At 46.6% G+C, this 23,468-nt stretch overlaps 1 protein-coding gene across 2 annotated transcripts in view; it reads left to right on the top strand.

The window, feature by feature from the left end:
- Positions 1 to 23,468, top strand: part of LOC137420545 (dedicator of cytokinesis protein 1) — a gene marked incomplete in the record, with an annotated part of 615,378 nt that overhangs the window by 78,583 nt on the left and 513,327 nt on the right.

Below are 23,468 nucleotides of genomic sequence, written 5' to 3' on the forward strand. Positions count from 1 at the left end.
TTGGATCTAAGATACAAAGTTATCTATGAGCCAATCAAAGGCCTTTATTTCAAACAAAAACAGAAAAATCATTCAACATATCACGCGAAGGCAGCCCCGTAAGAATGTCCCGTACCAAAGCACCACACAAACTCAGTAGGATGATTCGCGTCTGTATGTGAGTATGCAATGTAAGGCCGTAAAAGCAGAGTGATCAAATGGCACACAAAATCCACCAAAAGAGGTGGGAGAGAGAGAGAGTGTAACTAAACGTAACGTACCACACGAATGCAGCCCAGTGAGCATGTCCCGTACCCAGTACCGCACAACGAACCCAGCAGGCTGATCCGCGGGTGAGTGGGTGCAAGTGGGTGTAAGTGGATGTATGATGTAAGTCGGGTGTAGATGGGTGTATGAGGTGAGACCGTAGAGACATGAAGATCGAATAGCGCGCCAAATCCACAACGAAGACCTCTGGTTCCACCGGGGTCCACACCCAGGAAGATCTCCGACCCACCCTTGGTCCACAGAGGTGCAGCCGGACTCCTCCCCAACTGGAGCTCGCCCAGGCTTCCCCAAGTGAAATCCTTGTAGATCTTCAGCGCTCAATCGATATTCATGTTCATGAGGTCTCTTACGTGCTGGTGATCTGGGGAAGACACAACATCGTCAGTATCAGGTGGCTCAAACCTATGGCCATGAAATAAAGCATAACGATCCAACGGTGGGAGAGAAACTTCCTTTGGGTCAAAGTCGAGATCGTCCGAGGCGATGCTGCTTGCTTCGCTGTTATTCAAGGGCGAATCTCCAAAACAATCAGACTCGGAACTCAGAGTATTTTCACGATCGAGTTCCTCTCCATCCGGGCTTGGGTTCACAGCTGGGTCCAAATCCCGAACTGGGTCAGTGGCGTTTGACTCACTGTGGGCTTGTGAGACATAAAGGTGAGCTCGTGAAACATGGAGAGGCAGAGCCTGCATTGAAACATAAACATCAGCCGGGGACCCTCGCAAGTGGCCCACATCATCATTGGTAACATCATCAGTAACATTATTCTCAGGTGGCGTAGGCCTGCGGAGTGGACGGCCCATAGTCATAGCCACGGCATGGCATATCGTGAAGAAACGAGAGGAATCCTTCAGGAAATCGTCGATTTCTTCTTCCGACGTGTCGGGGCCCAGTTTAAACGGCCTTCTGGTAGCCTGAAATGCTTCGAGGTCCGCATAAGTGTACTCGACATCATTATCGGTAATATCAACAATGGAAGAACAATCTTCGGAAGCGGAGATCTCATTGTCGCGGCCCAGGGACTCGTTCAGGTCGTCGTCCCAGGATCCGCGATTGGCAGTTACGTCGACGGCCAGTGTGTCATCTGGACCCGCGGTCAGCTTTTCAAGCATCACCATGGCCTTTTCTGTCGTCGTCTTCAGCGTCCATCCTGTGGAAAATTTCCTCACACACGCAAGGACTAAAGCCTTGATTATCACACAACAAACCACGATTCCAAGGACTATTGCCAAGGCTGTCAGTACCCACTTTACAATCGTGCCTGTCCACCCTTTGAACCAGTCGGTAAGCCACTGGTGGGAGGCTTCCCGATCCATTCGATCCCTTGTCAATGAGTGAGCGCTTTCCCTTAACGTTATAATAGCAGCACTGACGCCCTGTGAGGGGTCAGGAATAAAAGTGCAACATTTACCCTCAATTATCCCACATACCCCTCCTCGTTCTGCCAATAGCATATCTAATGCAACCCTATTTTGCATAACCATTGTACGCAGATGGACAACTGTGTCCAACATTTCGTCGTGTGCTGTAGCGGTGGCGTTGGCCACAGTTTCTAAGATTAACGCAATTTTGTCAATGCGGTAACTGCTCATGACCGTCCCAGCCCATGGGAAAAAGAAACTAACGGCCTTCTCCCAATCAGCGCCATGTAAGGTGGTGGTGCCGTCGTCGTTCCAATAGGTGCTTCGTTGTGTCCTTATGAGTGCGGGGGTATTATGCAAGTGTTGTCGCATTTCCATTTCTGGGAAAACTGATCCTAAATAGCAACGTCCTCCCCAATTATCAGGTAAATACGGGTAAGCTTTGTTCCCGCATACAAACATGGTTCCGTGTGGAGCCACTAAATGAGTGGTCATGCAAGTGCGACGGTCTGCGATAGTGTTTGTTCCGTTTACCCCTTCCCATGCCAACTGGAGGTGTGTGAGATTATGTAAGGGCGAACTCGTAACATTTACTAACAGCATGTGTTTCCCTTCCCTAGGGTCCGCGAGGAGGGTAGCTCTACACACAGATTTGCCTACCGTTATTTGGCCCTTTCCTTCTAAGCAGAGGGCCCCCCTAGCCGGTTTAACCCAAACCGGCGCCGGGCGTTCCTCAAAGTGTTGGGACTGGATAGGGGGCGAATACTGGAAAACTCGTTTACACGCAGTTCCGTCAGAACCTTGGCTCGTCAGGGTTGTACTAAGGCATTTGGTGTCTAGTGGCTTTGAGCACAAATCATTGAGTGATAGGGGTAACGCTACCATTGGTATTCCTGTTGTGCTGGTGCGGGGAAGGTGCATACACATCCAACACCGTGTCCTATTTTGTAATGTGGCCATATGCCGTGCGACCTTCCAGTATGTGTTCTCCTCTGGCTTCTTTCTTACTTTCTGGGCAGGCGGGGTCTTAATGACGTAAGCGGCGCAACTAGGTCGAAGGTACGATGTGGTTCCATTTGGGATTGTCGTGCGAGGGGGCCATATTCCACATTCAAGTATCATTGTTGTATCCGGACCAATGGGGGCATAATGCAACATGAGGGTAGTATTCTCAACACCCTTGCCCCATTCATATCCTCGGGCATGTCGGCCGCTTATGTCCCCATATGTTCCATTTTCCACTTTCCTAACCTTAGTCAGGACTAGGCGTGTTCTTGTCATCCGTGCCTGTGGTGTGTTATTGTGTACCACTATAGCTTCCGCCCATCTTACAGATAACCACTTAAAGCTCGTTTCCAGGTTGCAGCAATTCACCGCTATTTTGTCTCCCCAGCGAGCCGTTATATACTTGACGGGGTAGAGGGAAAATGCTGAATAGTTGTCGGGTCCTGGGTACTTGGGGAGGTCCTTTCTCAGTCGCTCAAAGTTCAAGAGCCTATCTCCAGCAGGGGGTTTGAGGCAGCTACCCAGAATTCCCATCATCATGACCGTCATCGCCGCCCTTAGGAGACTGTGGTGCCCTAGACGATGCATTGTCTTCGGCAGTGTGAGGTGCGGTGTCTTGTGTGACTTGTGGTGCGGGAATGGACAACTTACAATGGGTGGCGTGGATCCACGAAGGTTTACCCTCGCAGAAGACTGCCGTCGGTGTAACCAGTAGCACCTGGAATGGTCCCTTCCACCGTGGCTCCAAAGCAGCCTTGCGGGTGAAGTGCTTTACAAGCACCCAGTCGCCGGCCTGGAAGTTGTGGATGGCGTGGCCTATTGGTTCAGGCAGCGCCTCTCGTACTCGAGCATGGATGCTGCGTGCCACATTGGACAAGCCTATGCAAAATCTCAAAAGCATGTCATCCATTACTGGCAAAGCAAGGGTGGACATGTCTGTTGGTGCTGAAACGGGCAAGCTCATAGGTCGTCCCATTAATATTTCGTGGGGGGAAAGGCCCGTAGTGCGACCCGGGGTGGAACGAATGCTCATCAATGCAAGCGGAAGAGCCTCTGGCCACCTCAAGCCTGTGTCTGCGCAAAGTTTCGCTAGTTTATTCTTTAAAGTCTTGTTCGTTCGTTCCACAAGTCCTGAGGACTGTGGGTGGTAGACGCAATGGAAGGATTGTTTAACGCCCAACGCCTTCAGGATGCCCTTAACCACCTGCGCCGTGAAATGGCCCCCTTGATCTGACGAAATTATCTGGGGAATGCCAAATCTGCACATAAAATCCCGCACGAGGCGCTTCACTACTGTCGGAGCATCGGACTTGACGCATGGGTATGCTTCGACCCATTTGGTGAACGTATCTATGATCACCAACACATAGCGAAATGACATACTTGGTTCCAATTCTGTAAAATCGAACTCGATAGTTGCGAACGGCCCACTAGGCGGGGGCCGTCCCCCATCATGTGCATGTCTCGGTGGCGCCCCTCTATTGTGTTGCTGGCAGACCACACACGATCGGCACACTTCGGATACAATCCGTGACAGTCCTGGCGCTGCCCAAGTGTAGTCTATCTGTCCCATCACCCCCCTCTGGCACACATGACCATTCTGATGAGCCATGCGTGCCAGCCAAGGCAGTAAAGCCTGGGGTGCTATAGGTTTTTCATCAAGGGTCCACATTTCCCCTGGCCCAGGGCGTATCGCTCCTCGTTTGAGCCAGACCTCGTGTTCGGCCGTCGGTGCAGCATTTTGCAAATTTATGATATCGTCCTTAGTTGGTGTGGCGGGTGGTCCCGCAGTCGGTATGTCGGCAATCTGTGCGGCTGTCTTCTGTGCTCGTGTCACCATCGGCATGTTGCGTTCTATCTGTTGGTTGGCGGCCTTTCCTGCCGCCTCGTCCGCCCTTGCGTTGCCCCGGGCAACGTCAGTGTCCGCCCTTTGGTGGCCACGACACTTAATTACCGCGATAGCGCGGGGAAGTAAAATGCTTCGGAGGAGCCCTTCTACCAACGCGCCATTCTTTATCACTGAACCGGCAGATGTGAGAAAACCTCTCATCTTCCAGATGGCTCCTTTATCGTGGACTACGCCGTGAGCGTAGGCCGAATCTGTGTAAATGTTGACGGCAAGGCCTTCCGCCAAGCTGCACGCTCTGGTCAAGGCGCACAGCTCCGCCTGCTGTGCGGAAAATGTAGGTGGAAGACGCCCGCTCTCTACCGTTTCGCTATCCGAGCACACGGCGTACCCGGACAACAGGGACCCGTCCCATGCGCGCCTAGCTGATCCATCGACATAATATGTACAGTCGGGATATTCTAAGGGATTGTCCTTTAAATCCGATCGCACCGTGGAGACTAGCTGCACAACGTCGGTGCACACATGAGGTTCGCCCTCCTCAGGAGTGGGCATCAGTGAGGCTGGGTTGAGCGTCGTGCAACGTTCGATCGTGATGTTGGCTGCAGTGATCAGTGCGGATTCGTATTGCATTAATCTAGTGTTAGACAAATGCTGTGTGCTTCGCTGTAACAGCAGCAAAGTGACGCAATGTGGTACCCGTAGCGTTACTGGGTGTCCCATAACAATGTCCGCTGTTCTTTCTACTGCGTACCTGGCCGCTGCCACGGCTTGCAAGCACACCGGAAACCCTTGTTCGACCGGGTCTAACTTTTTACTAAAGTAGGCCACCGGCCGCTCCTTATCCCCATGGGTCTGTGTCAAAACTGACTGGGCGAAACCTCCCACGGCGTGAGTGTAAAGGGTAAATGGTTTCGCATAATCCGGGAGTCCTAATGACAGTGCCGTAACCAGCGCCTGTTTCAGCCCGTCAAAACATCGCCTCAATTCATCCGTCCATACCAATAGGTCCGGGGCATTTGATTTGGTCGCCTCGTACAGTGGTTTAGCCAGCAGCGCAAAATCAAGTATCCAAGTGCGGCAGTATCCCGTCATACCTAGGAAGCGCAGCATTTGCCGTTGCGAGCGAGGGCGAGGCAGCTCCGTGATAGCGGTCACTCGTCCAGCATCCAATTCTCGTTTTCCGTGCGAAATGGCGTGTCCCAAGTAAGTTACAACCTGCCGCACAAACTGAAGTTTTGGTCTGCCTACTTTGTGGCCTTTGGCCGCCAAGGCCTTTAATAGGGCCAAAGAATCCATTTCGCACGCCTCCTTTGAAGGGGAGCAAATCAACAAATCGTCAACGTATTGCAGCAACACTGACCCTCCCTTCAATTCCACATCAGCCAGGTCGCGGTGCAGCGCCCGGGAAAACAGAGTGGGGCTATCTGAAAACCCCTGAGGTAGTACTGTCCAAGTATACTGGCGCCCCCTATGGGTGAAAGCGAACAAGTATTGTGACTCAGGCGCGATGGGCACAGAGAAAAACGCAGAACAAAGGTCGATGACCGTGAAGTATGTTGCGTCCGGCGGAATTGACATCATGAGGGTTTCTCCGTTTGGAACTAGTGGGTGTATGCCCTGTATCACCTTGTTCACCTCCCTTAAATCCTGTACAAATCTCCATTTGTCCTTTGACGGCTTTTTAACTGGCAAAATTGGTGTATTACATGGGCTGTTAGTTTCTACGATAATCTTCTGTTCCACTAGGGATTGAATCACTGGTGCTATGCCTACGTCGGCCTCAGGTCGTAGCTTATACTGTTTTACGTTTGGCAAGCGCATCCCCGGCTGCACTGCTATCACTAGAGGTTTGGCGTCTCGCATCCGTCCAACCTCACCGTCGCTTTTGGGCCATAAATTGTCTGGCACCTCCGCTAGGAGGTAATCCGACTCACCCGGGTCCGTCAGCACTGCCCTCATGGCATAGGTGCCTTTGGGGGGCAACTCTGCCTCTTCGAACTTTCCGTCCCTCCGTTCTGCCTTAATGTCAATTGAGAACCCTTCACCGTTTTCGAGCTGTTTCAAAGTCCAGCGGCCCCTCTTACACCGATAACCATGTAAGGGAACTTCTCGTAACCTCCCTACCATCCAACCTACACTTTCCGGCGGCCACCCTTTGGCAGTAGTGAGGGTAACATGGGCGACCGCTCCTTCGGGGTATTGGGTCAGCGCATGCTGACTCGGGGTTAGGACTACCTCAATTCCTATTCCCTCACGCCCGATCCATACCCGTGACAAGTGTAGAGGCATCCATTCGCCCAGCTTTTCCTTAACCCTTTCCCGGTAGTTCTCGTCCTCACCCGTTGCATCATAGTACGCAGTGCAATGGGGTGGATTATCCTTTAAGTCCTTTATCGAAATTTGGTGCTGTTGCATCCAATCTCGCAGCACTGAACTGTCCAAACACACATTATCTATGATATATGTCCAAGCAGACAAAGCCCCTGGATCCAAGCGCCACCAATACGCGGTGGGGCCGGGAAGAGCCAGTGCCGTCATCAACAAGTCGCGTTTAGACTCCGCGACGTCTACAAAAACTCCCTCCTCGGTACATGAGATTTGACAGCCCAAACGGCACAATAAATCCCGTCCCAGCAAATTCGTCGGGGCGGTAGTGGTCATCAAGAAAGCATGTTTAGCCTCCAGCGGGCCGCATGTTACTCGCACTTCCTCCGAAATAGGAAGCGCTTGGGGTAAACCCGAAACACCCAGTATTTGAACGTTCCTGGCCGTAGGGCGCAAAGAGGGCAATTGCCCCTTGTTAATTGTGCTGCGAGTCGCGCCCGTATCTACGAGAAATTCTAATTGTCTTCCCTCCACGTCCAACATCATAGTTGGTTCCTCTGCCGGTGTCATGGTCAAGAGAGGACACTCCTTGGGCGACTCGCCAGCGTCCCGTCAATAGGCCCCTCTATTGTATTGGGGCTGAAACCCCTTACGAGCCTTTGGGCAATCACGTATCCAGTGTCCCATCTGCTTGCAATAATGGCACGGTTCCTGCGGAACCGGTGGTGCGGAGGGCATAGGTCGTCCCTCTACCGCTCCCCTTCCGCCCTGCCTGCGTTCTGGCGGCCCCCAAAGTGACTGGTTCACTGGTTGCCACTGCGGCGGACCCCGAGGCGGGGCCCAGTTCCCCCTTGGTCCGTTCTGCATCCCACTATTGGGGGGTGGTCCGGGGTTTTGGAGAAGGGGTCTTGGTGGATACCAATTTTGGGGAGGGGGCCCTTGCACATTCCAAGTTTGAGGGTTTTGAGGAGGAAGGGGAAGAGGGGGTGGTATTGTCCATTGCTGTTTTACCTCGTTCATATTAATTAGTCCAAAATCTTCCTCAGTACAACCGTCGCAGTTTTCATTTTCGCTGGGGATCCACTCTCCGTTGGGGAATTGGCCCTTATAGAAAAAAGGATAACAACTCCTCCTATGTTCCTCTGGACCTCGAACAGGTCCCCACTTCTGGCACTGTTCGTGTATGTAGTTCTGACTCTGATCCCCTTTTTTATTTTGGTTAAATTGAGCCCGTTTCTCCTGGACAAACATTTGCAATATTTCCTCCTTAATATCCTTCTTCTCCTCTAGGGAGGAGCCCGGGCATTGTTCCAGTTTGTCGCATAATTCGTTGGTTGTCATTCCCTTCCAGCCGAAGAGGACGGTCTGTACCTGTTTCTTTAACACCGGCCGAAGCCCCTCGATTAGATATTGATTTACCAATGGTTGGGGTAGCCCTCCCAGCTGCATCGGACCCAGTCCTCCCCAGCGCGCCATGGCCTTTTCCAACCTTTCTCGGTACTCTCCAATTGGTTCTCCTGCCTTTTGTTTTATGGCCCCAATTTTTCCCCAATCCGGACCTCCTGCTGGCAACAGCGCATGCTCGATGGCACCCAGCAGCCGGAGCTTCAGTGCGTCCCATTGTGGTACTGTTATCTGGGCCGCTCCTGCTGCCCTTGGATCGACGTGCGGCCAGTGTGCTCTTAATCTAGCCCTTTCCCATACTTTGGGTGGGAGCACGGATACTCCCATATGAGTTATGTCTCGATAGTCGCACTCGCCGGCTAAAAACCAATTCGACATGGTCGGCACTATCTGCCGCGGATCCTCAATAAGCAAATGTTGAATCCTTTCCCTCATTACAGTTAAAGAGGATTCTTTCCATGGTACTCTTTCTCGAACCCCCTGTCCTTGGGCGTCAACTCCGATAACTTGTACAGGGCACAATGTTTTCCTTTCCTCTATTTCCTGACATTCCGATGGGGGTAGTTTGTGAGGTCCTTTTCCCCTTACAACCTACCAGTGAGGGGTATAACCCATCCGGTCCTATCGGTGGCGGGAACCCTGCGATGTCGGTCCCGTCATCTATTCCGTTAGCCCCGAGTTGTGCAAACGGCCTTCCCTGGCTCGGGTGGTTCTGGGGTATCTGGGGCGCGATGGTAGCGGGGTTATAGGGAGGTGGTAGCGGGGGCGCAGAAAGGATAGGTGGTGCCTGAAACCCCGGGACAGGGTTTAGGTCTGGGGCTGGGGAGGGTAGATTGGTCGCTACCTCCCCTCTCGCGGGGTCTGGTTTTTCAACGAGCGGCATCAGTCGCGCGTTGGCCTGCCTCTCTATTTCCTTAAGCGCTTCATCCTGCTCTTTATTCGCCTGTTTCCTCAGACCCTTGAGTTTTGTTACCTCACCAGCCAAGCTGGCCTGTTTCGACTTTGCGTGTCGCTTCATCGCTTCTTCCTTCCACCAGCCAAAGACTTTCCAATAGTCAGGCGGAAAGTGTTTCGTGGCCTGTTCGAACTTTTCTAATGTCTCATACAACACGTCCAATTTTTCCAGCGCAAAAGACCCTCCTTCGGGCCACGGTTCTCCTAAATCCTTCGTCAATGCAACCCATGACTTCCCTGGTCTCACAGCAGCATAGCCATACCTCTTAAACATAAAAAATGCTGGGGTATGTCTAAGCGGTTCACCTGCCTTTACTGTCTTATTACCCATACTGTTACCCATCCTAGGAAAATTTAGTTTACCGACGTAGCCTTGTACTCGTGAGGATCGCCCGCCTCGCGTTTACAGCCGTCTACCTAACTCTGAGAGGCTCGCAGCCTTGTACTCGTGAGGTTCGCCCGCCTCGCGTGGTACGGCCGCGCTACCTACTCTCCTGAGAGGCTCGCCCGCCTACACAGCCGTCTATCCTACCCTTACTGCACTTTCCTGGCATCCTACGCCCGTGTAATAGTTCTGATCTTACTTAAAATCCCGACGTCTCCCGGGTAGGCCTCGGATCGGGACGCCGCCCTTATCCTTACCCTCACAACCCAGAGATCTATTACCCCTTAACCTCAGGCGCCCAACGTGGGGCACTTCTCCTTACGTAACGTTACCCTAACGAGTCCATAAACAATCAGTTGCTCCAGGACCCAAGCGGTCCGTAATTAAATTTAGGTTCGTGGAACAGGTATGAGCAGGGAACGGAACGTACGGCGACCGAGCAAGAGAGAGTGGGTTACAATTTGGACTGACCATATATATATACATATATATATATATATATATATATATATATATATGTATATATATATGTATATATGTATATATATATATATATATATATGTATATATATGTATATATATGTATGTATATATATATATATATATATATATATATATATATATATATATATATATATATATATATATATATATATATATATATATATATATACATACATACAGTGAAACCTTGACTTACGAGTGCACCAACTTACGAGTTTTCCGAGATACGAGCCATCGCTCGGGCGGTTTATTGCTTTGAGATGAGAGCCTAGATCTGAGTTACGAGCTTACGCCACCCGCCACCAAGTGGGTTCCGGTCACGTGGTTATCTTGCCGTGCAAGCATCTCTGCCGTATATCGCTGCTGCTTTGTTTTCGCATTTTGGTTATTTTGGAAAATTTCTTAGTTTTAACCATGGGTCCTAAGAAATTGAGTGCCAAAGGCAGTACTGAGAAGAAGAAGAGGATGATGTGCTTGGATATAAAACACGCAATCGTCGAAAAACATGAGCGAGGTGTGCGTGTTGTCGACTTGGTGAGGCGGATGTGAAGGCAGCTGAAGATTTTATTATAACTTTTGCCGAACTGATAGAAGCCGAACGATACATCCCCCAGCAAATCTTCAACTGTGACGAGACAGGGCTCTTCTGGAAAAAGATGCCGAGGAGGACGTATATAACGGCAGAGGAGAAGAGCATGCCAGGCCACAACTTGTTCAGAGTGCCGGCGATAGCTCGCCTTCTCTTTTTGGCGGGCTGGAACGGATTAATAGCATTTCAATGCATTTTAATGGGGAAATTTAATTTGAGACCCCCCTGGGTCTTCGGGTCCACGAGACCGAATCGCCACTTCCGGAGCAAGCGTGAAAAAGGCTATCGGGTCAACGTCGCACGTACCTTTAACCCACGCTGTCCCGAAAGCAGGGACCGAGCCTCGCACAAAAGCCACGCTTAATCGATTACGCCCGAGCGGTATGCGTATCACGTGACTTGTGCTGTTACCTTTTTATGGAACCCGATTCGAGCGGTTCTATTCGTACCATGCCAAGCCAATGGATGGAAGGGACGAAAACGGTTAAATCAGAGGAAGAACATGATTTCTTATTATTTACAATGATAATGATGAAGGAAAGGGGGACACAGAGCAGAAGCTTAACCAGTTTAACTTTAACCCAGACAAGGGCCCACTCACACACACGGGGAGATGGAGGAAGAATGTTCGCGCGCCAAATGCGCTTTGCTGCCGGTCGCTCCCGGACAGCTCGCTCGTGGTGTAGCCCTCTGGCGGTCACGGCACGTATCCAGGCGAAGGCGGGCAGGAGGAAATCGCGCGTCTGTGGCCCGGCACGGGTCGTCCTCTCGAGCGCGATTAATACAGCACAGAGAGCAGGGCACGGTGAAAGTTCGTGTACAATCGGCAATTCAATTCGTTCGTCCTGCAGCTCCACTCGCGTTCTCAAGCTCAACCCAACTCACTCTCACGGGGAACTGTAAATAGTCTCACAAGGAACTGTAACTTGCACACGACTCTGACCGAGAACTCCTCTTACTCAACTCAACTCCTTCTCAATTGCCGTCTGACCTCAGAACTCAGGTGGGGGGCTCGGAGCAGGGTTATATGGCTCCGTCCCGGCCCGACTCGAACTTTCCAAAACCCCGCCTCTGGTCGTCGTGGTTAGCCACTCCCCTCGAGCCCTGATTGGTGGCTCGTGCTTACCGACCACTCCTCCTGCCGCGCCTTCCTTCGGCCTTGGTAGATTTGTTCAAGCCTGCCGCGTGGCATTTCAGCGCCAAACCAAAAGCATCAAAGCAAAGCGCCAAAAGAACACCTAAGCTCACTGGCCTACTCAACGCAAAACTAAACACAGGAAAGGACTTCACTTTCATTCACTAAGAAATAACTGAACTATTGCGAGGCTTCATGTTGTGGCGCGTCTACCTATGAGGGGGAATTGACCTTTATTCCAAAACCACAACACATTATATATATATATATATATATATATATATATATAATATATATATATATATATATATATATATATATATATATATATATATATATATATACAGTCATCCCTCGTTTATCGCGGGGGTTACGTTCCAGAACCCCCCGTGATAGGTGAAAATCCGTGAAGTAGAAACCATATATTTATTTTATTATTTTTATATATTTTAAGCCTTTAAAAACCCTCCCCATACTCTTATAAACCTTTCCCACGCTCTTATAAACCCTTTCTACACTCTTAAACACACTTTTGAGACCCATCCTTACGTATTAGAAAAATATTTGTACGTGTATATATAGCTGTACAGTATATTTGAAAATACTGTAATAGATACTGGGTAAGTATATCAAAAATAGTTTTTACTGTACTGCAGAGCAAAGAAGAGCATTACAGCTCTTCTGAAGGCGCCACTTCAGCAGGCGCCTCGTCAGGTGGTGCAGTATCTTCGTCGTCGTCCGGAACTTCTTTTCGTGCTGAAGATGTAGGCGTGTCTTCTTTCTTTTTTCGGGTGAGGAACATAGTGATGGGCAGTTGCTGGCGCTGCCTTTTCTTCTGGGCGAGGAGGTTTTTATAGACTTCAATGCCTCCGTCGATTACATTTCTGAACTTCAACGAACGAATCATCCAAGGGTCCCATTCTTCAGCCCTTTCCTTAAGTTCTTTTGCCATTCTCACTAGGGTTGCGAGGCGTTCCAGTGATAGGCCTTCTTCTTCATCTGCTGGACCCTCTTCTTCCTCTTCTTCTTCCTCACTTGCTGACTTCGTCATCTCCGCCAGGTCTTCGTCCGTTAACGGATCTGAGTGGGTCTCGAGCAGCTCCTCAACGTCATCGGGAGTCATATCGTTGAAGCCATCTCCTCCTAGTAATTTTGCCAGCTTCACTGCCTTATCTACTGCAGAGTGGTGGACTTCGTCAGGAGAGAAACCCTTGTACACGCAATCGTGGACTACTTCTGGCCCACAATTTTTTCCAGCAGGCATTCAAAGTTTCTGTCTTCATCTCCTTTATGGCCATCTGAATATTTTGCAGACACGTTGCAATGGTGTACTCACGCCAGTACGCCTTCAGCGAGAAGTTTTCTTCCGAGTCCATAGCCTCGACCAGGTGCTGCAGGGTGTTTCGCGTATAAAGTATAAAGTGCGCGAGAAAAATGCTTATTTTACCGCAAAAATAATTAAAATCTAAAAAAAGAAAAATACCTATAGGCCGCAGAATCCCGCGATATAATGAAAAATCCGATATATAATTTTACACTAGACTAGCGAGAAAAACCAGCGATGTACCGAAGCCGCGAAAAGTGAAGCGCGATATAGCGAGGGATGACTATATATATATATATATATATATATATATATATATATATATATATATGTATATATATATGTATATATGTATATATATATGTATATATGTATATATATATAATATGTATGTATATATATATATATATATATATATATATATATATATATATATATATATATATATATATATATATATATATATATATAATATATATATATATATATATATATATATATATATATATTATATTTTTTTTTGTTTGTTTGTTTGTGCAGGGTCCGTTGCAGCGTCTGTGTTGTGCTGTGTTGTGTTGTGTTGTGTTGTGTTGTCACTGAACTACTTTCTCAAACTTTTGTGAAATTGTACCAAACTTCTGGTATGCACATATCTCTCCCGTCGGTATGTCCTAATACACATATACACACACATATACACATACACGTATAATATATACATCTATATATATTTATATAAACATACATACATACATACATACATCAATAAATACATACATACATACATATACAGCACATACATATTTTAAAAAATAAATAAGGGTATTTATTTTCAAAATAATTGCAATTGTTTTTTTTTTTCTTTTTGGAATTTTTTTTTTTTTTCAACTTCAATTGTTTATAAAATGTGATATCACGTATATTACAAATACATTTGTGCAAAATAATTGTTTGAATTATGATTGGTAAAACGGCAACTCGGGTACAGTCATTTATCTATATATCGACACATCTGGGCAGTGTCTGTGTTGTCACTTAACGACTCCCTCAAACTTTTGTTTCCGTGGTTGTGAAGTGTTTTTAATAACGTTGTGGTGGTTTTGAATCATGTGGTGGTGAGGTATTTTGAATTATGCGGTGGTGAGGTGTTTTTAAATGACGTGGGTGGTGAGGTGTTTTTAATATCACATGGTGGTGAGGTGTTTTTAAATCACATGGTGGTGAGGTGTTTTGAATTACGTGGTGGTGAGGTATTTATAATTACGTGGTGGTGAGGTGTTTTTTAATTAGGTGGTGGTGAGGTGTTTTGAATTAGTTGGTGATAAGGTGTTTTGAATTATGTGGTGGTGAGGTGTTTTGAATTACTTGGTGGTGAGGTGTTTTTAAATGATGTGGTGGTGAGGTGTTTTTAATTTCGTGGCTGTGAGGTGTTTTTATTACGTGTTTTATGGCTGTGAGGTGTTTTTATTATGTGTTTTATGGCTGTGAGGTGTTTTTATTACGTGGTTTTATGGATGTGAGGTGTTTTTAATTTTGTGGTGGTGAGGTGTTTTTATTACGTGTTTTTATGGCTGTGAGGTGTTTTTAATTTCGTGGTGGTGAGGTGTTTTTTATTACGTGTTTTATGGCTGTGAGGTGTTTTTATTACGTGTTTTATGGCTGTGAGGTGTTTTTTATTTTCGTGGTGGTGAGGTGTGTTTTATTACGTGTTTTATGGCTGTGAGGTGTTCTTATTACATGTTTTATGGCTGTGAGGTGTTTTTATTATGTGTTTTTATGGCTGTGAGGTGTTTTTATTACGTGTTTTTATGGATGTGAGGTGTTTTTAATTTTGTGGTGGTGAGGTGTTTTTATTACGTGTTTTATGGCTGTGAGGTGTTTTTAATTTCGTGGTGGTGAGGTGTTTTTTATTACGTGTTTTTATGGCTGTGAGGTGTTTTTATTACGTGTTTTTATGGCTGTGAGGTGTTTTTATTTTCGTGGTGGTGAGGTGTGTTTATTACGTGTTTTTATGGCTGTGAGGTGTTTTTATTACGTGTTTTATGGATGTGAGGTGTTTTTAATTTTGTGGTGGTGAGGTGTTTTTATTACGTGTTTTATGGCTTGTGAGGTGTTTTTAATTTCGTGGTGGTGAGGTGTTTTTTATTACGTGTTTTTATGGCTGTGAGGTGTTTTTATTACGTGTTTTTATGGCTGTGAGGTGTTTTTTATTTTTCGTGGTGGTGAGGTGTGTTTATTACGTGTTTTTATGGCTGTGAGGTGTTCTTATTACATGTTTTATGGCTGTGAGGTGTTTTTATTATGTGTTTTTATGGCTGTGAGGTGTTTTTATTACGTGTTTTTATGGATGTGAGGTGTTTTTAATTTTGTGGTGGTGAGGTGTTTTTATTACGTGTTTTATGGCTGTGAGGTGTTTTTTAATTTCGTGGTGGTGAGGTGTTTTTATTACGTGTTTTATGGCTGTGAGGTGTTTTTATTACGTGTTTTATGGCTGTGAGGTGTTTTTATTTTCGTGGTGGTGAGGTGTGTTTATTACGTGTTTTATGGCTGTGAGGTGTTCTTATTACATGTTTTATGGCTGTGAGGTGTTTTTATTACGTGTTTTATGGTGGTGAGGTGTTTTGAATTACTTGGTGGTGAGGTATTTTGAATTACGTGGTGGTGAGGTGTTTTGAATGACGTGGTGGTGCGGTGTTTTGAATTACTTGGTGGTGAGGTGTTTTGAATTACGTGGTGGTGAGGTGTAATCGTCCCAAACTTCCAGTCTGCACCTACCCCTCCCCAATGTATGTGCTGAGGGGTTCTTTCTTGAAAAAAAAACATTCAACCTAAATCTTCAACCTAAATTGCCTATAAAAATGTAATATCACAAACACAACAAATACATTTGTGCAAAGTAATTGTTTGTATTATGATTGGTGAAAATCATGACAACACAGCAACTCAGGTACAGTCATTAGCCTCAGCTAAAATAAGCCCGTTCCTCAGTATCGATGCTTGGTGAGGCGACCGCAGCGAGCCGAGCCAAGCTAGTATATATATATACTGTATATATATATTTATATATATATATATATATATATATATATATATATATATATATATATATGTATGTATGTATGTATATATATATATATACAGTGATCCCTCGTTTATCGCGGGGGTTACGTTCCAGAACCCCCCGCGATAGACGAAAATCCGCGAAGTAGCGACCATATTTTTATTTTATTATTTATATATATTTTAAAGCTTTATGACCCTCCCCACACTCTTATTAACCTTTCCCATACTCTTATAAACACTTCCTATACTCTTAAACACTTTTTACACTCTTAAACATACGTAATTTTAACAACATATAAAATTCTAATGGGTACTCACCATTGAAGATACTGCAGCGACCCATGGGTTCCCCAAGCAAGACCAGCATTAGAATCTCCTTGCTCCAGCCGGTGACGTCACCGGCGGGGATCCCCGGCGCCAGAGTGGCTGGTCACGTGACCGCTAAAGCGTGCCGCGCGTGCGGGTATAATCAGCTACACCTGTTGATCACGTGACCACCAAGCACGCCACTCTTGAGAGGCGTGGCTTTCGGTTTCTGGTTGTGCTTTATAATGCAGCCCGATAAACGGGCTTTTCAGTGTTCCCGAGTTGGTTTTGAGAATAAATATCTTCTCGGACGAGTTTGTGTCTTGCCCGTCATTTCGTCCGTATCAAGCAAGAGCCCCGGCTCTTCAATACTACAACTTGCGTGATGAAGATGATGATGAATTAGCTGTGCAGTACTGATGACGATGAAGGTGATGACGATGATGAATGTACTGCACAGCCAGAAAGAGCATTACAGTTACCCATTACGTGGGTAACTAGCGCAAGTGGAAGCTGCCGCATCTGCGTTTTCCATACGCACGACTCTTTGTCTCTTTGTCTACTCTTCTACTATGCACTATGTACAGTATTTTATTTCTTGTAATATGTTTTTAAATACTGTATTTTTCTTATTTTTTTATGTTTTTTAATTTTTTAGGCTAGAAAATGCTTATTTTACCACAAAAATATTTAAAATAATAGTATATAAAAATACATTTATACCGAAAAATCCCACGATATAGCGAAAAATCCGCGATATAATTTTACATATACTAGCGAGAAAAACCCGCGATGTACCGAAGCCGCGAAAAGTGAACCGCGATATAGCGAGGGATGACTGTATATATATATATATATATATATATATATATATATATATATATATATATATATATATATATATATATATACAGTGGAACCTTGACTTACGAGTTTAATTCGTTCCGTGACCGAGCTCGTAACTCAAATTGCTCGTATCTCAAATCAAATTTCCCCATTGAAATGCATTGAAATGCTATTAATCCGTTCCAGCCCGTCAAAAACCACACCAATTTTTTTTTAAATATACAGTATATATAAAAATATCTCGCGCTTTATATTTCACCTGTATGCAGCATACAAGTTGGCAGGATGGCCTGGACTGGAGGTACGCACACTTGACTCTAAAGTCTAAACTGTCCAGCCTGGGTTTGAATCCCGACCCAGCTATAACCTGTCATGGGTGAATCACAGGCAGGGTGATTCATCAATGTGTGTACCGCTAAACTGGGCGCCCCGTTTGCGTCCCATTAGTTGTTGGATGTTAAGGATCTCACCGTGTTTTCCACAAAGAGAAGGCGAGCTATCGCCGGCATTCTGAACAAGTTGTGGCCTGGCATGCTCTTCTCCTCTGCCGTTATATACGTCCTCCTCGGCACCTCGCTCATGTTTTTTGACGATTGCGTGTTTTATATCCAAGCACAAGTTTTATATAAAACACGACGATTGCGTGTTTTATATCCACAAGTTGTGGCCTGGCATGCTCTTCTCCTCTGCCGTTATATACGTCCTCCTCGACACCTCGCTCATGTTTTTTGACGATTGCGTGTTTTATATCCAAGCACATCATCCTCTTCTTCTTCTCAGCACTGCACTTGCCACTCACTTTCTTAGGGCCCCATGGTTAAAACTAAGAAATTTTCCGAAATAACCAAAATGCGAAAACAAAAATGCAGCGCTATACGACAGAGATACGTACTGTACTTGCACGGCAAGATAACCACGTGACCAGAACCCACCTGGCGGCGTAAACTCGAAATAACCAAAATGCGAAAACAAAAATGCAGCGCTATACGACAGAGATACGTACTGTACTTGCACGGCAAGATAACCACGTGACCAGAACCCACCTGGCGGCGTAAACTCGAAATAACCAAAATGCGAAAACAAAAATGCAGCGCTATACGACAGAGATACGTACTGTACTTGCACGGCAAGATAACCACGTAACCAGAACCCACCTGGCGGCGTAAACTCGAAATAACCAAAATGCGAAAACAAAAATGTAGCGCTATACGACAGAGATACGTACTGTACTTGCACGGCAAGATAACCACGTGACCAGAACCCACCTGGCGGCGTAAACTCGAAATAACCAAAATGCGAAAACAAAAATGCAGCGCTATACGACAGAGATACGTACTGTACTTGCACGGCAAGATAACCACGTGACCAGAACCCACCTGGCGGCGTAAACTCGAAATAACCAAAATGCGAAAACAAAAATGCAGCGCTATACGACAGAGATACGTACTGTACTTGCACGGCAAGATAACCACGTGACCACAACCCACCTGGCGGCGTAAACTCGAAATAACCAAAATGCGAAAACAAAAATGCAGCGCTATACGACAGAGATACTGTACTTGCACAGCAAGATAACCACGTGACCGGGTGGCGAAAGCTCGTAACTCGGATCTCGGCTCGCATCTCAAAGCAATAAACCGCCCGAGCGACGGCTCGTATCTCGAAAAACTCGTAAGTTGGGGCACTCGTAAGTCAAGGTTCCACTGTATATATATATATATATATATATATATATATATATATATATATATATATATATGTAGGAGTCGTGCTCGACCTCAGTGTGCGCGAAGGAGACGAGCAGCAGTGCCGCCAACGTCTCGTACCTGCGTCCCTTCGGAGGATCCTGGTCGTAGTGGAGGAGCCGAGCGCAGACGCGACCCAACAATACGCCGTGTCACCCGCGGAAATGTTCCGAAGGGCGAACTGGTCCTCAGCCTGCGCGAACCAAACGGCCGCTTGTCGTTCCCAAAACTTCGGCAGTTCGATTGAAACTGCGCTTGGCATGTTCGTTTGAAGCCCCCGAAAACGTTCGGGAGCAGCCGGGGTCACCAATGTAGGTGTCGCCATGCTCGTTGGAAGCCCCCGAAAACGTTCGGGGGCAGCCGGGGTCACCAATGTAGGCGTCGCGGACGACGAGAGGACGAGGCCATTTCTAGTTGTTCAATGCTCCTTTATTCCCACAGCACTCTTCCCGCGAACGGTACTCATACAGCTTTTATAAAGCCAAAACCCTCTTCGGAGGGCATGGCTCCAACAACCGCGCGCACGCCACGCCCACACCATCAAAAGCCCCACTGGCCCGTGCCCGTGGATTATGTCCCATTAAGGTAACCGCTACATATTGTTGCGGATCTCAACTTTGGCCCTTTTTCCCCTTACCAAGGGATTCCCCCTTGTCTGTGACTGACCGACGTGAGTCCTGAAGCTGCCCAGCTCCCTCCAGAGAGGCAGGTGAGCAACCTCGTTCGAGACCACGGACAAGATGTTATTTGCCGAGCGGATTAGCAGCCGCGGCTCGAACCATTAGCAGAAACTAGACCCGATTCTTATTCGTTGGCCAAATCGTGCCACAGGTATTCAATGATGGAAAAGACAAGGACGAACCGGATGTAAAGGAAAGAAGGCAAGGTAGGAAGAACAGGGATTTATTACTACCTATTATGTACAAGTCAAAAGAAACCAAGGAGGAGGAAAAATACGAAAATAAAGACAGAAGGAGAAGAAGACACAGTGCAATTATTAACTTACCTATACAGTCTTACTTATTCCCAGGGACAACACGAAGGACGGATGACAATCAGACTTACACGGGGAATGAAGCAGGAATGAATGGCAGGAGGTGGATGGCTGGACGGACGAGGAGGTGGGATCACAGGCGGGAAGGATGCGGGTCCGGTTGGTGTGATCGCGCAGCTTGAGGTGAGCAGCCGCCGACCCTCCTCAAGCGTGTTCGCACGGCGGCGTTGCTTCGCGGCCGCAACTGCCGTCAAAGCTCAAAGCTGCGGTGGTCAAAACTGCGGTGGTCTCAGAGCTGCGGTGGAATCCGCTGCGGTGGACTCCTTACTCATCTGCTCGTGGGGCTTCCTCGGTCATCCGCTGGTGGGGCTTCCTCGGTCATCTGCTTCGGTCATCTCATTCCTCAATCGTCTCAGGTGGGGGCGTCGCGCCGCGGGTTATATAGCCACGCCCTACCAAGCCATACCCACTGATTTGTGGTTGGTCGTTCGGGGCTTTCCTGGCTCCACCTTCTGATGACGAGGTGTGGGCCACGCCCGTAATGTAGCTCCTCCCCCTTCTTCTCCGAGGCTTGACCACGTGCGTAATGGAGTCTTGGGGTGAAGGTGATGCCAATAACCCCACCCAAAGTTACTGGCACTTTGAAAAGGCCATGGGGGTGTCGGAGGGATCTATCTTATTTCAATTCGGTGCAATGCAGGGTCAACTAGTGGGAAACAGAGCCTTAAACTACATAGAATAAGAAATAACTATTTAGAAGGGTATATGATTTTCTACGTGCATGCGATGGACTAACTAAAAGGACGACCTTTGACCTTTACACAACGGAGGTTTTTACAAGACTCACTAGAGGGGCATATTTACAAACAGGATTCTCAAATCCGCAACAATATATATATATATATATATATATATATATATATATATATATAATTATATATATATATATATATATATATATATATATATATATATATATATATATATATATATATATATATAATTATATATATATGTATATATATATATATATATATATATATATATATATATATATATATATATATAATATATATATATATATATATATATATATATATATACTACTGTGTTCAAAAAGTATCCGACCTTTATTTTCCGTGCGTAAAAAAAAAGAAGCTAGGGAGGCGTTGATTGGTGCACGTATGTAGGCGATCCTAATGCACACGCGTGAAATTTTTCCCACCTGCAGAAGCTGTCATTCGACGGCAGACCACCGATGAGTGAGGACATGTAAGTGAGCGCCGTCGGATTTTCGTTTTTGACAAAATGACGGAAAAACTTGAACAACGCTACTGCATCAAATTTTGTGTTTTTTGGCCTCGGGGATGTTGGATGCTTCCATTGTGATGACTGCAACTTGGTTTCTGGGTCGTACCCATAAACCCAGGACTCATCGCCAGTGATCACTGTGTTGAGGAAGCTGGGATCGCTGTTCACAGTCTCCCGCATGACCTGTGCGATCTCCAAACGGAGTTGCTTCTGCTCAATCGTTAGCAGCTTTGGTACGAACTTCGCTGAGATTCTCCTGAAGCCCAAATCCTCCTTCATAATGGAATGGACGGTGTTGAATCTTGCGGATCGTTTCCACTTGGGAATCGCCAAGCTTTACATAAAATTTGATGCAGTAGCGTTGTTCAAGTTTTTCCGTCATTTTGTCAAAAACGAAAATCCGACGGCGCTCACTTACATGTCCTTACTCATCGGCAGTCTGCCGTCGAATGACAGCTTCTGCAGGTGGGAAAAAATTCACGCGTGTGTATTAGGATCGCCTACATACGTGCACCAATCAACGCCTCCCTAGCTTCTTTTTTTTACGCACGAAAAATAAAGGTCGGATACTTTTTGAACACACTACGTATATATATATATATATATATATATTGTTACAGACCGCGGATAAGATGTTAATTTGCCGAGCGGATGGCGCCGCGGCCCTAACAGTTACCCCGACTAACCCGATTCCTGAACGTTGGCCAAAATCGCGCCACAGATATTCAATATGGAAAAGACAAAAGCGACACGGATGTGAAGGAGAAGAAGAAGACAAAAAGGTTTTGTTATACAAATATAATTTATTACTATGTACAGGACCAAAGAAACCAAGGAAGAAGGAAAGATAATAAAATAAAGACAGAAGGAATCAAGGAGACACAGTGCAATGCTAGCTTACCTACAGTCTTAATTAACCCAGGGACAAGACAAACAGAACAAACTTACGTACACGAATGAGGAAATGGCAGGCAGGAATGACAGGAGGTGGGTGGCTGGAGGGGGAGGAAGGCACGGAGCTGGCTGGAGCTTGATCCCGCACGGGACGTCGGGCTGGACCTCGACGGCCGCCGATGCCACCGATCCTGTCGTGCGCGCGGGGTAACGGGTCGGAGCTGCTTGGTGGAGCCAACGCTGCTGGTGGGGGGTCTGGCGTGACGGGTTCTCTCTCCCTCTCTCACAAACTCCAGGACTCTCTTCAGGCTTGTCTGTCTTCTGATCTCCTCCCTCCTCTACTCTCATGGGGGCGTCTCCCGCCGGTTATATAAGCCTCACCCTTGACCCTTCTGCGAACCTCCCCCAAACGTTCTCTCTCCGCCCTCTAAAGCCAATCCCTCGTTTTGGGTTGGTCGGCAAGGGCTGGTTCACTCCTCCCCTCTATGACGAGGTGGAGACACGCCCTTCTTCCCCGACCTTACCTCGTGGCCAATGGTGGTTTTGGGGCGAACCTGGCACTTTGAAGATGCCATTTTGAAGACTTTGCAAACCTGGCAAACCTGGCACTTTGAAGATGCCATGTCGGAGGGATCTACTTTATTTAATGCAGTGCAATGGAGTGTCAATTAATGGAAGACACAGCCTTACACTAATACACATAATAAGGATATAACTACTGAACAGGGATATATGGTGTCCTTCGTGTATGTTTTATGGAATTAACTACGGGAACGCCCTTTGACCTTTATACAACAGACTGGAGGCAGGAGGGTCCAGAATAAAGCAATAATAAAAAAAACACAATAAAAAACACAATCCTCATATCCACAATATATATATATATATATATATATATAAATACATCACATTGGATGTAACACACATGAACACTCACATGTGTTTGTTTGTGGGCATTATGCATGTTAGGCAGGTTAAAATATCAATGCTTTTGTTTTCTGTAGACTTGTCTCACCACACCTCATCAAACATTCTGCAGCAAACTGGGCAGTGTATCATCTATCACTGTATTAGCTGGTGTGGGATGGTCAACAGTTTTCATTGTCACGTTAAGCCCATGGCCATGATGCATTCACTTTCTATGTATGGTGAATGCCTGCTGTGAGAATTGTTCATATGGCTACTGTGACCACAGGATGCTGTACTT

This window comes from Myxine glutinosa, chromosome 2, assembly GCF_964187855.1.
Source record: "Myxine glutinosa chromosome 2, kmMyxGlut1.1, whole genome shotgun sequence".
Lineage (NCBI taxonomy): Eukaryota > Metazoa > Chordata > Myxini > Myxiniformes > Myxinidae > Myxine > Myxine glutinosa.